Source organism: Rhinolophus sinicus, linkage group LG01, assembly GCF_036562045.2.
Source record: "Rhinolophus sinicus isolate RSC01 linkage group LG01, ASM3656204v1, whole genome shotgun sequence".
NCBI lineage: Eukaryota > Metazoa > Chordata > Mammalia > Chiroptera > Rhinolophidae > Rhinolophus > Rhinolophus sinicus.
The window spans coordinates 146,764,525-146,781,917 of record NC_133751.1 but is presented as its reverse complement, the minus strand read 5'-3'; the positions used below and the strand labels follow the sequence as shown (position 1 = coordinate 146,781,917).

General features: G+C 40.0%; 1 protein-coding gene across 3 annotated transcripts in view; it reads right to left on the bottom strand.

The window, feature by feature from the left end:
• TANC1 (tetratricopeptide repeat, ankyrin repeat and coiled-coil containing 1) overlaps window positions 1-17,393 on the bottom strand; it is a 217,317-nt gene that overhangs the window by 171,758 nt on the left and 28,166 nt on the right. The window lies entirely within an intron of this gene.

Here is a 17,393-nt window from a genome sequence, read left to right as displayed (position 1 = left end):
CAGCCAGATGACTGTAAGAGGGAGGCGATTAAATGAGTGTTTTAAAACAGCCCACGCATTTCTATAACCTTTAAAGGTACTGGTTTTCTTACTTTCTTATAGAGTAAAAAAAAAAAAAAGGGAGAACTAGGTTTAAATGTTAGATTCGGTAATCGATGGGGCAAGCTTCGGTTTATCTTGGAATCTAATCTGTAAGGGACATAGAGCCAAGGAATAAATCCTGCACCATTGTGTGTGGCTATGTGAACCACAGAGGTTAGGGTGAGTTTTTCCTTGATCTAAAGCAACCTAATCTCAAATAGCTTCAATCATTCATCTATTCAGGACAGATATTGGGTCGCTTCATATTCACGTCTGGTAAGTAACAGCATTCAAAAGTATTGATTGGCTTCAGGTTTAGTAAAGACAGTACCTTAATGAATTTAACTTGTAGTTCTATAATATAAGGTTATGATTTACACTTGGTCCAAGGAATGTTTTTTATCTAAACTGAGTTAAAAACTCAATTTACTTCCAGATTCCCAAAAGTAATTCTCAGTCTTGTTTTAAACTCACTTCTGAGCATGCGAATTACACTCTAAGATGCATTTGTTTATAAACAGGCTACAATGACCCAACCAGGGTACTGAAAATCTCTCTCGTTAGGTCTAGGCTGCCCAGGGCTCCCAGGCTGAGCCTGCTGTTTTCAGCTTCTACAACCTTCCTTCCCCACAGCTGAAGCCTCTTGACCCTCGCCCCCATCTTCCCCTCCCAGCTCAATCCGGCGGAAATTTCTAGACTAGAGATTTAAACAGCTCGGGCTAAGTTGCTCTTGCTGCTTAACAAGCTCTGAACTTGCGTGTAATAACTCAGCTTCTTTCTCCTGCATTCCACGAGCCTCACTCACCCGCTAACCCAGTCATGATAAGCGAGCCCAAGCCCCTCTCTTGATCATCTGCAAGTCCCTTGGGGGCGGAGGTGCTGCCTTGTCTTGGACGTCCCCCCACTGCAGGTCTACCCTGAACCCACATGGCCCCAGCAGGTCAGGGCACATGGGTACCCATGGCAGGCGACTCTGATGCCCTGGGCCATCCCTCCCTCTCATCTCCGAGGCCACTAGCACTGAAGACCTCTGTGCTTTCCCCCTGGCACGCTGGACTTCTTCCCAGCTGCAAACGCCAGGTCTGCTGCCTTCACCACATGTCCCCCACCCCTGGGCGGGGGAGTTCCAGGCCCAAATTGGGCCTCACTAGGAAATGACTCAGATCACAAATAAGTCACAAGATTTGGATCCTACCCTATTGAAAATTAAAACCCCAGCAACAAAACATCAACCAAGCAAGAGAAAATAGGATATATCTTCCCCCTGAGAAACCCTCCTGTTGACAGGTTACGCTGAAGCCACAGCACCGTCTCAATGGTTCTAAGGTGAAACCGGGTGAGTATCAGAGAAATGACTACAACTGTGTCTTCCCTGGATGGAAGGAAATCAGAGGGCTTTTTATAAACCACTTCAAAGTTAAACCTATGGCTACTGGAATTACAAATATGAAAGTAACCCAATAATTCTTCTCTCCTTGGAAATTAAGTCGTCTTCTAAAACTCCTATTTAAAACAGCTAAATGTATATGTACATTTTTTATCAATATCCTTAAAAAAAATCAGACAATATTAAAAACCCTAGTTGGCTAAACTGTCTTTCACTTCAAAATAACATGAACACCAGCAAACTTCATTTTCTGGTCAAAGCTTATTTTTTGCAATACCTATCATTTTCTACAGAATTCTAACATTTTCTGCTTTCTACCACTATTTTGTAGACATAATTTTCCCCCTTGGCTTTATATCTTTGTTTTTTGATCTTGTTAACAATCCTGAAAATTCCAACCTTGCAATTTTTTCAGTCCTGGGAAGGAATAACACACAGTCATTTAAAAACCAAAAGCAGTGTCAACACTTCCTCAATGACACAGCTGTTGTGAGTGACCAATGAATAAAAGTTTGGTTTTCTTTCTTTCTTTTTTTTTTTTTTTCAGAAAGTGATGACTTTTCTCCAAACTAATTTTCAAAGTTACTGGACACATGGTCAAAAACAGTAAGGCGTTAGTAAAGCAAGAAGTGCTACCTATGACAAAAGCACAGCGAATATACATGAACAAGAGCAGCTGCCCAATGAGTCGTGACAGAAGAGGACCCACTCTGTATGTCACGAAGTACATGGCACATGAGTTCCATATTACAAACCTAAAAAACAACAAAAAAATAGGTATATGATCCAGCAATCCTACTTTGGGGTATTTCTCCAAAAGAATTGAAATCAGGATCCCAAAAGACATTTGCACTGCCATGTTCAGTGCAGCATTAGTCATAGCAGCCAAGATGTAGAAGCAACCTAAATGTCCATTGACAGATAAATGGATAAAGAAAGTGTGGTATATGCGTACAATGGAATATTATTCAGCCTTCAAGAAAGGAGGAAATTCTGTCACATGCTACACCATGGACAAATCTTGAGGACCTTATGTTAAGTGAAACAAGCGAGTCACAGAAGGTCAAATACTGGATGATTCCAACTCAGATGAGGTATCTAAAGTAGTCAAACTTACAGAAGCAGAAAGTAAAATGGTGATTGCCAGGGGCTGAGGGAAGGGGGAAATGGGGACATGTTCAATGGGTATAAAGTTTCAGTGACGCAAGAAGAAAAAGGCTAGACATTTGCTTACAGTTAATAATACTGTACTGTACACTTCAAAACTTGTTAAGAGGCTAGATCTCATGAGATATATATATATATATATATATATATATATATATATATATATATTCACAATTTTTTAAAAGGGGGGGAAATAAAGGTGGAAACAGGCTCAGGAATTCAGATTATGCTGGCTCCACAGTTCCCATCCGTTCTACTGCTTCATACTCCTTACATACAAGAGAATTATAAATGATATAGATTAGCAAATAATTAAAGGCTAGAGTTCAGGGTAGGAGGAACGGAGAGGGGACAGGGAACCAAAGAAGGATGAAGTAGTTGAGGAAACATCAAAATGGAGGGCCACCGAGGCCAATCCCGGGAGGCAAGTTGAACCTGTAGAGACCGCAACAAGCCTGGCACCTGAGTACAGAATAAACCAAGAAGGCATGCGAGGAAATAGCTTTCAAAGGCTGCAGTGGTAGTCTCGTATAGAATTAACTCCACACTTCCAATCATGAACTAAAAACCCTGACAGCTGAAAACTGAAGCAAACCCAAGGAGCTAGCTGGTCAGAGTACCCTAAACCATTTATAACCTAGCCCTCAGAGTCTGAGTGCTTTTCGAATCCTAGAAAAGGCCTTGCTATGACGATAAATAAGTAATATAAAAAGTTAAAAGGCACAGCCCTCCATCAGGGCCAGTCTAAGTTAAAACGATCAGAAATAAGACCAGGTAAACTGTATAACATTCTAAAGAAAAAAAATAAAAACATGGCATTAATGTCCCACTTAGTCAACATCCCTGAAAAATTAGGTGTGCTAAATAAATGAATATTTTAGATCATGAAACTGTTCCCTTTAAGTATAAAACCTGTGTTAATAGGGGATACGGAGTGGTATTGGATGGGTATTAGGGAATTACCCTTATTTTATTGTGTGCTAACGGCATGGAGGTGGGATGGGAATCTTTCCTTATCAGTTAGAGATGCACACTGAACTCTTTACAAGTGAAAATACAATGCAGGAGTAGTCAAAGAAGATTGGCAAAATGTTAGTATTTGTGAAGCTGGTTGATCTGCACATAGCTGTTCATTATATGCCTCACGACTTGTATGTTTTTGACGATCTCTGTAATGACTTTTAAAAGCCCCAGGTTACCTATTACAGTCAAACTGTCTCTAACATTTACTACCCAGATGCCAGCCACCTTATTAGGTAGCTGGAATACACAGATCGCTCTACCTGGAATGTCCTTTTGCTCTACCTGGACAACGCCTATTTATTCCCCACCCCCCACTTTCCATCCAATTCTCTCCAAAGCAGAGGTCTCAACTTCCCTGTGCTTCCACTATATCCCATTCATCTCTGTTATGTACCCCTTATTACATGGTCTTGTATTTGCATATGAAACCATCTGCCCTCGTAGTCTGTGAGTAAGAAAGGGACCCTAATTTGTTTATCATCATATGCCTAAGGGCCAGTACATAGCATGCACCAGATAAATATTTCTGGCATTTAACAAGACCTAGCCCTGAGTCATCAGCAAAAACCCAGTGATGCAAGGGATCTTGCCAACGGATCTTAGAAAGGTCTATCAGACTGCACAGCATGTGTTCTCCCCAAGCTGACGTCCTTACACAGCCAAACATACCGACTCCTCCAGCCTGCCTCCACTTCTCATTTCCAGACTGGCATTTCTTGTGGCTAGAACCCCTAAACACACATCAGTGTTCACAGTTCAAATGGCCTCCAGTTAAAAGAAAAGAGACCCCGGGCACACACAAAGGAAAAAGGTGCATATAACACAACACACATGAACTCACTGTTCTGGACTGTGCAGAGGACTTTTCTGCTTAGTTCCAAAACTGCAACTGTGCTCAGGAAAACAAGACTGCCAGGGATGTATAATTGTACCTGTGCAATACCTACATCTCCTGCCTGAGGAATAGACCGCTAAGAGCACCAGCTGAGAAACAGGGTATTCTGGCCACTCCCCTGTCAAGCGGTGTCACCCCAAGGGATTCACATCACCTCCCCTCCATTCGCCTTCACGTCTTCAATGATCCAAGTAGGACTACCTCCCAAGGCTGGTGTAAGCAAATAAAAATAACATATATCCAGGGTTTTCAAACCTATTTTTAAGTAGCAGAACTTTTTTCCTGTACAGTTTCAAAATGATGAAAAAGATACTGATCGCTCTATTAATTTCTCTAGGAAAATTTTTCAGCTCTCTTCCGTTTTCAATTTTTTAAATGGGAGTTTACAACTCCCCTCTCCAGTCCTCCTCAAACTTTGACTCATGGCCTGTATCACACACGCCAGCCTTTAATTATCACCACTCTGTACTGCTTATCCTTCTCTTGCGTGTAGACAATACGGTAAAGTAGAAAACACAGGAACTCTGAAGTCACAGTCATTTGGATTATTGTGCTGGCTTGTCAATTTCCTTCATATACTTTATTTTTTTAACTTTAGAGCAATCTTTTAAATGTGTGTGAGAGACATTAAATTTGAAAAAATCATTTATCTTAAGTTCAGCAATTCCTTCAGTTTTAATTTTCAGCTGTATGCTGTTCAAGTTCCATAAAATTAAATTTACTATTTTATTTTAAATGTCTGCAGTAGATTGCTGAATGGTAAAATTGCTTTTCTGTGTTTAGAAAAAAAAAAAAAATGTACCAGAAGCATAGATTACTTTTGTCATTGGGAAAATAACTTTTAAAAAGAAAAGCCTTAATAATTTTCATTTGAATGAGAAAAAAGGTCCAAACCTTGCCTTCCAACTTCAAACATGGATTTAAAAAGGAAGGGGGCAAAAAAGGAGGAACCAGGCTCAGGAATTCAGATTATGCTGGCTGACATCTACCAAAGTATGGGCAAAGGGTCAAATATTAGATGAATGTGGGGATTACTATATCATTCAATATGTAAATTACCTATTTTAAGTTAAACATTCTCCTAACATTCTCATTTCTAGTATTATCTGAAAGATGATCAGATCTTTCAGTTTAGGGTCCTGTGCTAATGAGTAAGAATTTGAGTCTCATTTCTTAGCCTCTTCTCATTCCAGACTCCAAGCATCTCACAAAGTACAACAGATGGTCCAAAACCACATCTGTGCTAGCAAACCATTTCAAATACTCTGGTATCCATAGCCCAGAAGCTGTGTATATGAGTGATAACACATTATTACATTTTAACGTAACAAGCCCTGTTTTTCCAACAGATGATGGAAATATAAAAGTAGAGGCACTACAGTGTTTAGAAAAAGACAATTAGATGGGAGGGCAGAAAAAAGGAGGCACTGGCTATAGTACACACAGATGTGTGTATCCAAGAGGGTTATGTCTATACGACTTGACAGATGTGTGTGTCCAAAGGGCTTGGGCTGGACCATGAAACAGATGTATGACCTTGCTCTAGTCTCATAAATTTGTTGGCCCTGACCCTTCATATGCAACGTCAGCCAACTGGATTAGATGTGTTTAAGCCCTTCCAATTCTAAAATTCAGTCTAAATTCACATATTCTTAATTGATTGACTCTGAATTACAAGAAAGAAGGCACGTAAATTCCTGAACACAGTGGGTAGCATTCAGTAAGCATGTCATAAGTACTGGCAGCTGTTATTACAATAAGAAGGTTCAGGTTCGTTATGTGTTATATACAGCATATATTTGCATGTCTTTGGTGGGATTTTTCTAAAGGAAAACAAACAAAAAAAACACACTTTAAAGTCCTATTTCAATCAGCATTGTTAAATCAAAGGAGCCCAAAATGAAACAATAAATTACGAAGCCCTACATGAAAGGACATAAGCTTCTCAAAATCGACTAGCTTTGTTTTGTTTTAAATTAGACTTTCAGTGAACCCTTGGCAGCAGGAGGGAAGAAATCATGAGTGCTGTAAAGACTCACTCGCTCAGCACACATTTACTGAAAATTGCTATATGAAAGTGGCAGCTGGGGACACAAAGATCAGCAAGACCCTGCCTCTGGATCCAAACAATGGCAAGTCATGAGTGACTCAGGGGTACACACTGTGGAGGGGCCTGGATAAGTAAAAGGTTATTCTGAAACCTCCAGAGCAAAGATCTCAAACTATTGAGCCACAGATTCTCTGCCTGGCCCATTGGCTTTGTCTTTGTTTGTCATCAAGTTAGGTTGCCAACACTTAAAATCGAGAGTTCCAGCTTCTCCTGGAAATTTGCAAGTGCCAGCAGCATTAAGGCTGCATTCCTGCTCAGCAACAACCTGCTTGAGTAGCACCTAGCTAAGTAGCACCTCCATCTCCACTGCTCCTTTAATTAACCACGACAGTAGGGCTGAGGATAGGTTGCCATTTACCATCAGCTCACTCCCTCGCTGGCTCTTAGGGTTAGGGTTAGGGGTTAGGGTTAGGATCGGATCCCTTTTTCTTTGCCCACTTCTCCTGCGCACAACCAAGGAGCTGCTGAACTGCTCATGCTCTTGGAGCAGAGACCACTGAGGTGGAATTTCCACTCTGCTACATGCTAGCCATGGTTATCTTAGGCAAGTAGTTCATCTCTTAGTTTCCCATCTGCAAAACTGGGGTATTAATAGTATTTAACTCACTGGGCAGATGTGAGAGGAAACATGTTGTTACCTGCACAGTGCTTAGATCTGTGTCTGATACATAGCAACTGCTTTATAAATATTAGGTGTTACCACTTTCTGGTCCCTGAAGGTATATGTGTTTCAAACTTCTGTCCTAGAACTTTAATATTCTAAAGTAATCTACTAAAGTATTTTAGGATCACAAAGAACATGGCATATGGTGAGAGCTGTTCAGATACAATGTAAGAATCACTTGATCCACCAGACACAAAGGACACATATGATTTCACCTGTATGAGGTACCTAAAAGAGGCAAAGTCACAAAACAGAACGTAGGACAGAGGTTAGAGAGGCAGAGGAAGAGGAGAATGGGGAGTTATTGTATGATGGCTGGAGAGTCTCTCCTGGGAGTGATGAAAAGGTCTGGAAATGGATGGCAGTGATGATTGTACAACAATTTGAATGTACTTAATGCCACTGAACTAAACACTTAAAAATGGTTAAGATGGAAATTCTGTTATGTATATTTTATTTTACTTTATTAATGTTTGCATGCATGCCTATTGTTTTTCGTTTTTTAATTAAATGTATTGGGGTGACATTGGTTAATAACATTATATAAGTTTCAGGTGTACATCTTTATAATATGACATCTGTATTGTTATGTATATTTTAGCACAATTTTTTTTAAATGAAGTACTAGATCCAGTATAATTTGGTCTGCTGCCACGTGCTAGAATTAAGTTGTTAATGATGGCAAAAACCTCAACTGCACTCTAAGTTCATGTTCCCAAAAGCCAAATACATACTGCATTTCCCGTAATAGTTTAGGAAGAACAGTATTAACTATTTTAACAGCTGTGCAGCACAACAGTGGGCTTTCTTCTTAATCTGGACACCTCATGGGAATGCATCTGTAGCAAATATAGTACCAAGCTGGTGGGACAGACTTTTCATACCTGCTTATAGCAGTCGGGCTGATCTTCCTTCATTATAAAAGGCTCCACATAGACACCTCATTCTCTCTTTTCCCTCACAAATATACCAAACGGGAGGCTTCCTGCCAAGCACTATGTAACTGGCTGCCTTTGAATTGTGGGATGCTGGGCAACAGTGACAAGAGGTTTTGATCTCCACACCTGTTCAAAATGGCATTCAAAACACACATACACACTGAGTCCCGGCTGTAAATCAATACCCACAAGAGAATGTCCCAAACCATTTCAATTAGGGTCTTATTTTTAAATTTCTACATACTGTCGCTTTCTTTGGTATCTTTCCTTCATTAAAAAAAAAGTATATACAATATAAGCAAATGTAAAACTATTTTGAAAATCGCATTTAACCTGAGAAGTGCACACACACACACACACACACACACACACACACACACCCCACACGGTATATCCAGTATGTATTTCCAGTCTTCCAACTCAGAATCACTGCAAATATTTCTTTCCTAACATTTATAGGACCATCCCCTATGAGTTTATCTTGAGTCAGGCAAACAACACCTATCTCTCTCTGAGAAGAAACTGTACCACACTTGGAAATTTCTTAAATAAACTGATGCCTTTTTGGCACAAACATTGTTTGGCAAGAAAGAGTCCTTTAAATATTACTGAGAATTCAAAATGATAGTATATAGCAATATATTTCATCTTTTAAATATTACATTCTGAATACCAACCCAAACTTAGGGTGGGGGAACTACCTGGTACCTTGCTTCCCACTGCTGCCAGATAATTAAGAGGCCAACTACAAGTGGCTGTATGTCCTATATTTAAACTAAAACACTGATGATCATTTCCCTCTGCTAAGACAAAAAATGTAGTCCAAAAAGACTAAAAGGGAAAAGATCATAGGCAAAATAAACAGTTTATCTCTCTTTAAAACCAATGTGTACATCAAATGACAAGTATTTTTATACTTCAGGGATCAAAGGAGGAGAAGATAAATGTTTTTAAAACACGCTAAAAAAAAACCAGCCTCAAGAAAAACTATCATCATCTAAGAAATGGCTTCAGTATAAACGAGCATGGCAGGAAACTACAAGGAGAAGAATTGGTATTTCTGTGAATAGAAGGTTTGGCCTTTCCTGCCCAAGCTGCATATGAACTAAGCAAGAAATATTAAACAGGGCTGGGAAAGTTATTGAATTAGGAGACAAAAAGAGAGTGCAAGCCCAGGCCTGCTGCTACAATGGGCTGAATTGTGTACCCCCAAAATTCATGTTCAAATCCGAACCCAGCTTCTCAGAATGGGACCTGATTTGAAGACAGCATCTTATAGATGTAATCAAGTTACAATAAGATCATTAGGGTGGGCCCTAATATAATACGACTGGTGTCCTTATAAAAATGGAAAATTTGGACACAGAAACAGACGCACATAGAGAGAAGATGATGTGAAGAGACAGAGGGAGAAGACAGGCATCTACAAGCCAAGGAGGGAGGCCTGGAACACATCCTTTCCTCACAGCCCTCCTGAAGGACCCAGCCCTGCTGACACCTTGACCTTGGACTTCCAGCCTCCAGAACTGTGAGACAATACATTTCTGTTGCGTAAAACACCCAGTCTGGGGTATTTTGTTATGGCAGCCTTAGCAGACGAATACGGCTATTTACCAACCATGTGGCCTTAGACTCAACACAACCGAGTGCTCTGGGGCCTCTCCTATCAAGTGGACGTGAGACAACACCCACACAAGTATCCACATCGATAAACAACTAGGTAGCTAGTCAGCACTGTGTTGGGCACACTGGGTGACAGAAGAAATCTAAAACTCTCTGTCCTCTCCTACAAAGATCTTACCACCTAACTAGCACAGAGAATGTATAATGCATTGCAAATTGACCACACTGCTATAAATCAGAGCCAAGAATGTATTAAAAAAAAAAAAAAAAAGCCCAAATTCTTTACTTATCAGCCAACAAGCAAAACAGCAGAGCCAAAGTTTAAGACAGGACTTTTTTTCCCAGGACAAATAGCAAGTACATTATTAATACTCCCATGTTCTGTGAAGTTCGGGTACATTAGGATGTGTTATCCTCTGTGTCTCACTCCCTTGGGACACAATTTTACTGCAGGAATATGACATAACTGCTCTGCTTTATCCACCAAACAGAATACAATATGCCTTCAATACGTCAGCCCGTTTCATCTCCCTAAATACATAATTGATTTTCAACATTTTATGCTCCAGTTACTGCCTAAAAGCAGACTGGGACACGTTCACATTTCAAATGCTCCTTCTTTTAAAATATAAAAGAAGTGATCTGAACAAGTAAGGAACAAACATCGTCAATTTTTCTTGAAGAGTCATTTGCTTACCATCTTCTCCAGTTTCTGTCACTCACGTGTATACCCATCATGTATCAGAAAGGATACAGAGTGTACGCAATCTAGCTGAAACATAGTGCCATATATACGATGAGAAAGAACCAACAAGAAGAAGGAATTGCCTTTATTTAGAACACTGAAAGAGTAGCTACTTACATTCCCAATAGAAACAGAATTAGAACCAATGTCAAACAAAAATTAAAAGCTTAAATTTCCCTTAAAAAAAAAAAAAAGTAGAGCTATATATTTAGGTCATTTTATTTTTAACCACAGCCTTCTAAATGACCTGAATATCCCAACTTCTACTCTAAATGACAAGTTTTGTAATCCCTATGAATAACTTAGTTGGGCAAATTTGTTGAATAAAAATGTTACTTTAGAAAATGACAAGCCAGTTGCCCACAATAATTTTCAGTCTGAATATCTTCCATTACTCTTAGGAAAACATAGCGTGAGGAGAGAGAACAACTTTAAAACTGGGTCTCCTACACGGCAGACTTCAGCAGCTATATGGAAAGGAGCAGCTTTTATTTACCTGAAGTTTTCGATCTATTTACCGTCTCTCAAAAAAATCTAGAAGACCAAGTTATTTTAAAGTTCCAAAGGCATGTGTTTGAATTCAGTTTCTGAAAGACCTTGCTAGTAGCACAATCAATTACAGTGACTTTCTTAGAACATGGAGTGAATAATACATGCCAGAACATTTTGCTTTGACTTCTACTAAAATGGAAACAACAGCCATGTCGGCCTCAGCAAAAACACTATGGTTAGGGGCTTTTTTGTTTTGCTTTATTTCGAAATCCAACTTCACTTTTATAAAAGCCAGTCTCTCAAGTGGAAGAAAACAATTTATCTAGAATGTTGTAGGCCTTGAGAAACAGAAGAGCATTTGCTATTGGTGGGGAGCAAAGGGTGGGGGGGTCTGACTGGTTCCTGTGTCCTTTTGTGTGGAGACCAGGCCACTGGTTTACCGTCTGGGCCTCTCTCCTGCCCCTCACTCACCCCTTTCTAGAAGCCCTAATGACTTATCTAATCCTTGAAGCTTGGGAACAGAAACTAGGGACAGGGAACCAGTTACTCTCTTGGTGCCAAGCTACCCTCTGGACGCACACATTTCGGTCTTCTCAAACATTCTGGCTGTATGGGAGCAGGCCTCCATGTGGGAAAGCCTTAACCATCCAGCACCGCCTGTGCGCAGCCAGGCAAGACTGACTATTGTGGAATTCAGTACTAGGAAGCCCACTGTTGACACCTATTTAAGTCATATTCTCCAATATTAGTTCTGTCAGTAAAAAACATGTTGCAATCTGAATTCCTGACGTCTTCTTTCACCCATTTCTATCAGACCCAGTTCAGAATTCAGACAGACAGGAAAACCGGGGTGTCATTTACTGCCCCCTAATTCTAATAATACCAAAAATGAGTTTTTCCTCTTCGAGGGTAGAATTTGATATCTTTCTATCTTCGAAAATGTTATTTTGCTTCTAAGTAACCTGTGAGGAAACAGAACAATTCTAACACCCAAAACACTGACTTGTTTTCATTTCATTCAAAACATAGATGAATCACTGTTACTATTATTCTGACCATTTGTCATCACATGTTCAGCTCAGCCACTTACTAGTAGTAGCTGAGTGCATGTGATCGTGCTCCTCACCGTCATTTGTAAAATGGGAATCGTGATATCCCTACCTCCCGGGTCTGACTTATGGAGTGAATGCAATAATGAGGATTAAATGAGCTGTAGCACATAATGTACGTGGAACATACACTGTAGGTAGTGTTTAATGTCACCTCCTACTTTCATCTATTCAGAATGGACATACTCATTTAGAACCAGAAGAGGCTTTAGGACATTATTCCAATAAACCTTTCTTTTACCTTTAGATGAGGAAATGGAGACCCAGTGTGAACAAGTGATCTGCCAAAAGTCGCTCAGACAAAAATGTTGAATGCTTTCATTCATTTCTACAAACACACAGTTCTAAATATCATTTCCTTCCCACATCCTTGAAACAGAATTGGCAGATTATAATCTGTCCACTAGAGCCATGTGTTAGTATTAACTCTTTCCTTACGACACCATCAATGGTGAGGAGGGCTCGCGGGGTTCACGGGCACCCCTTTTGTAGACCAGGCCCTCCATTGACGCTCCCACGGCTTCTCATTCAAAGGGTGAGGAAGGGCCCAGTTGCATTCCCGTAATGAGTAATGTTTCTGGAATCAGTATAACTTTTCCTTGAGTCACTCTTTCAGTGAGGTCACTTTTCTCAAGGACTCCCAGCAACCCCAAATACTTATTTTATCAGTTTCTAATTCTATCTCTGTTGCTTCTAAGTATTTGCCGACTATCACAGTTTCTCAGATCCCCCATCTAAGACACAAACACATCAACCAGCTATTTATGAGAGTGACTAAGCCTCTTTTATGGAAAATTAAGGACAGAAATATTTACTATATCTATCATGTAAGAAAACTTCTCCAGAGCTGAATGCTGCCATAGACTAGGACCTCATTGATCCCATCCTCCAAGGAAGTTCCTAAAGAAATGGAAGGTACCTACCAAGGGTCCGTATTTGCTATTTCCTCTGGTTCTTTAATAACTGGCCCACCTATTTTCAGAAGAGACCTTTTCCCTCTCCTGTTGTGAAATGCTCTGTGGAAAACACTCCAATAGCACGTAAGTACTTGATTTGTGGATAATCAATAAAATGCCATTGCTGTTGAAATGCTATCAAATTCCACTTTCCGTTCAGTACTAAGTACATAGATTTGTGCAATCTCAAATGAAAACAAAGCTTTGAGCAATCTATCATTTATTTCTCCAGTCTGCTTTTAGTTCTTCCAGAAGCAATAATTTGAATTCTAAATCTGTCTGAAATTCCCAATCTATCACAGTAGTTATACTCAATCCCAGAGATAGAAGACTGTAGACGATCAGTCTACCTCAACCATCACCCCAAATTCATTCGTATTCATTACCACCTGTTGGTCTGAGGCGGGCAGTGATGTTGCCAGGCTGACGACTTCTACCTTGGAGTGCTGCTACAGGACTCTCTGCAGGTATGCCAACAGTAGTTTGTTAACTTGATAGTTTCCCTTCATGTCATCTTTTAAATCCAGAAACAGGAAAAGTATTTGACAATCTTAGAAAACATTACTCTGTGAGGAAACTAAGACTAACTTACTATCAAATAATATTCCACAACAGCAATAAGTGTCCCAGGCTCTGTTCCTGCCTTTCAGAGACTTCAGAAGCCTACACCTTGGTCTCTCCTGGGGGCTGCGACCACAGTCGCCTCTTCACTATCCCTCTATTCACCCACAGCTCTTGCCACGGTCAATTCCAGTGATTGCATCGTATTTCCACTTTTCACTTCCAAATAATTAATTTGACTTCCTTACTACGCCATTCAGTTCTACTCCTTTCAAATAGTTGAAATACCTTTCAAATTTAAAAGCAATATTGCATACTTTGTATGTGAACTATATTTTTCCTCTATTTCAGCATGTCCAGCATAATCAGTTATGAGGAAGTGATTAGACCATTCTAACAGGGACACTTTAAGCTGTAGGAGTGTGATTTGGTGACCATCTCACCAACATTTTCAAGCAGATGGTCAGGGATAGCTTTTTAATTTACTCCCCAAAACATCCTACACTCAATCTGCCTGGCAGTTTACCTCTGTCAATTTTCTCATCTACATACCATTCTAAGAACTAGCAAACCCTGCTCCAAAAAACGCTATGTGCTTTCTCTTCTAGATTACTTTCAGTCTTTGTAAATCAGATCACAAGAAGAGAGTGGAGGTGATCTCCTGGATATAGAAAGAAAACACTAGAAGGTCTAATCATGTTTATTTGTCTCATTTTTTAAGTTCTGTTTTTGTGTATTTTATAATGCAAATAGCTTATTAGTAAACAAGTATGTGATTATAATTCATAAATGTACAAATATTGTAGGTATGAGCAAAAAGTATTTTATTGATAGGATTGCTATGTCAAAAATGTTTAGATTACTGAGCTAAACAATAGCACTTTTTTGTAACACACTGTCTTGGTCTTCTATGGACAATTCCTGCTAAAATGATAGGTTCTAGTTGTTCAGCTAATAAAATATTTTGTATTCATGCACTGTTTAGATGATAACATAATATTCTTATTACTAAAATGAGACCTCCTGCTTGGCTTTCTTATTATATCTCTGAATTATATTTCCTTATTCAGGTCTATCCTTAAAGAGAATCTCCATAGTTTAAAAAAATGTTTTTGTCTTTTCTTCAAAATTAAAACCAAGTAAAAATCAAACCTCCTTTTAAAAACAGACGACACTCAAGGCAACTTTTCAAACACATATAGCACTTACAAAGTACAGGCACTATTCTGTTTCTCATTTATTCCTCATAACATTGTAATTATAAAATTATATCATAATATTTATTTTTAATAAAATTACTTATAAAATTAATATCTTTAATGGATAAATCTACGTTAGCAAAACTCAAGAAACTTCTAAAGCCATAGCATATCATATTTTCCATGAAGAGGTACTGACGACATTATTCTCTGCACTTTACATTCTCTTCACCTACGTACTGTCAAGGAATCCCAGTTATTAATGGTGTGGCATTGGGCAGGCAATCGAACCTCTCTGTAGCTCACAATCCTTATCTGCAATCAGTTCATTATTGGAGCACCTACTCCATGCCAGGCACTGCTCTTGGCTGGAAGAGATAGCGGTGAACGAAAGACAAGATCCTGTCCTCAAGGAGCCTATTAGATAACACCAGAAAGACAGTTGGCCCAAAAGATAGCCACTCATTCTAACGTTAGCCATTATTATTTCCCCAAACTAAGGGCTACCTTAGTTATCATTATCTTAGTCCTATTTTCACTTCAAGGTAAATTTCATTTGCCTTATTCTACCTAGCCCACAAATGTTTCTTAACCAGAGAAAAAGGGCAGAGAAGAAGACAGTTAAATGATTCATCGGAATTTGGCACCAGCAAGTACATAGACTCTCTACCTTACCTTCAAAAGAACTGTAGTTAAGCTCTATAGAGCCCGCCAGCTACTGGGGGTAAAACATAGCACAGCCAGGAACAAGGTCCTGACTTTTGGTGGCTAGCATCCGCGGCTGACCTCCCCGGATGCTCCCAGGACTGACTTTTTGATGATGCTGATGAAGGTCCATTTACACCTGGAGGTTACAGCTGAGGTGCGGCTGCGCATCTGACAGCTGCAAAATTTAACTGCAGTGCAACTTAATCCCTAATGATGCTGGTGCCCAGGCTGCCCTTCCATGAGGACATCTCTTTATTTATTCAAAATTATTATATAATCACAATCACAGGCCACGGTCACCACTGTTACACAGAAAGCATTGCTCGAGCAGCCTGCCTTTCACTACAGAATCTAAAACTATGAGCAGGAGAATAAAAGAATTGTGCTGAATCCAAAGGAAACACGTGAAGTAAAATAGTAACAGGAATCCCCAAGAGAGCACTTCCTTTATAAACAGCTTAGATCACTTCACAAACACCTCACTAAATCCAAATATCTGAGACAGGCCCTCATCTCCCGCCGGGAGTCACAAATGCCATTGGCCAACACTGAAGACAGGAAACACCTTAGGAGTTTTAGGTCACAACCTCAAAAACTTCGGGAGGAGCCAGGTCAAATCTATTTCCTCATACGTATATATGTTTTATAGCATTCTGCTAAAAAGAAAGAAAACCTGGAGCAAAATGTTTGCAGTTTGCTGATGGGCTACAAAGGCAGATTGCTGGCAGCATTAGAAAAACAGTTCCTCTTGCTCACCGCCACCTCCTCCCCATATTCATGCACCTAACTCCAGTATCAGGTTGCTGACTTCAGACTTAATGAGCAGCCGGAAGGAAGGCAGTTCAGGTGGAAGGTGACAAAGGGGGTACAGGCTATGCCCCTTCTCTGCACTGTCCATACTTCCAGCCCTTCCTCCCACTGCGGGTCCCAATATGGGAAGATTCTTCTACTGACACGACTGTCTGAAGATGGCAGATACCCCCCATATTGTGCCCTTATGCTTCTCTGGAGCCCCCAACCCCCTTCTGAGCCCTTGACTCCCCAGATCAGTGTTACTTGGACTTTCCACCAGTTCCATCACAGCTCATGCCCAATCTGGACACAACAGGACTGTCCTTGCATCCGACATCTCATCCCTGTGGCCCAGCTGCTCACCCATCCTCCACCCTCCTCTCCTCATCCAGCACTTTGCCTCTTCGGTCCTTCCTGTACCAACAAACCACTCCCTCTCCCTCTTCACCACAGCCTCTGGAAACTTCTTTCCATTTAAATTCCCTAGGGATTCCTGGTAAAGGCTTTGGGAGTCAAGAGGTTCTGGTGAAGCCCAGTCTCCACCATTTTCTGGATGCATTACCTTCGGCAAGTTGCCAAATCTCTTCTAACCTGAGATTCCTCATCAGTACAACAGGGTTTACCTATCTCTGAAAGTGAGCATTAAATGAAAAATACACATGAAGTATTCAGCAAAATCCCCACCATATATTCATGTATTTAATAAGTGTCCATTTTTACCAGGAAAAGTTTTCATAAATGGCAGCAACTATCATTTTCCCCCTCCATCCCCGTTTTATTTTTTATTGTGGTAAAATACATACAACATTAAATTTACCATTTCAGCCATTTTTAAGTGTACACTGCAGTGGTATTAAGTATATTCACATTGTTGTACAACCATCACCCCCACCTAGGTCTAGAACTTTCCCAAATCCATTAAACACTAATCTCCCATTCTCTC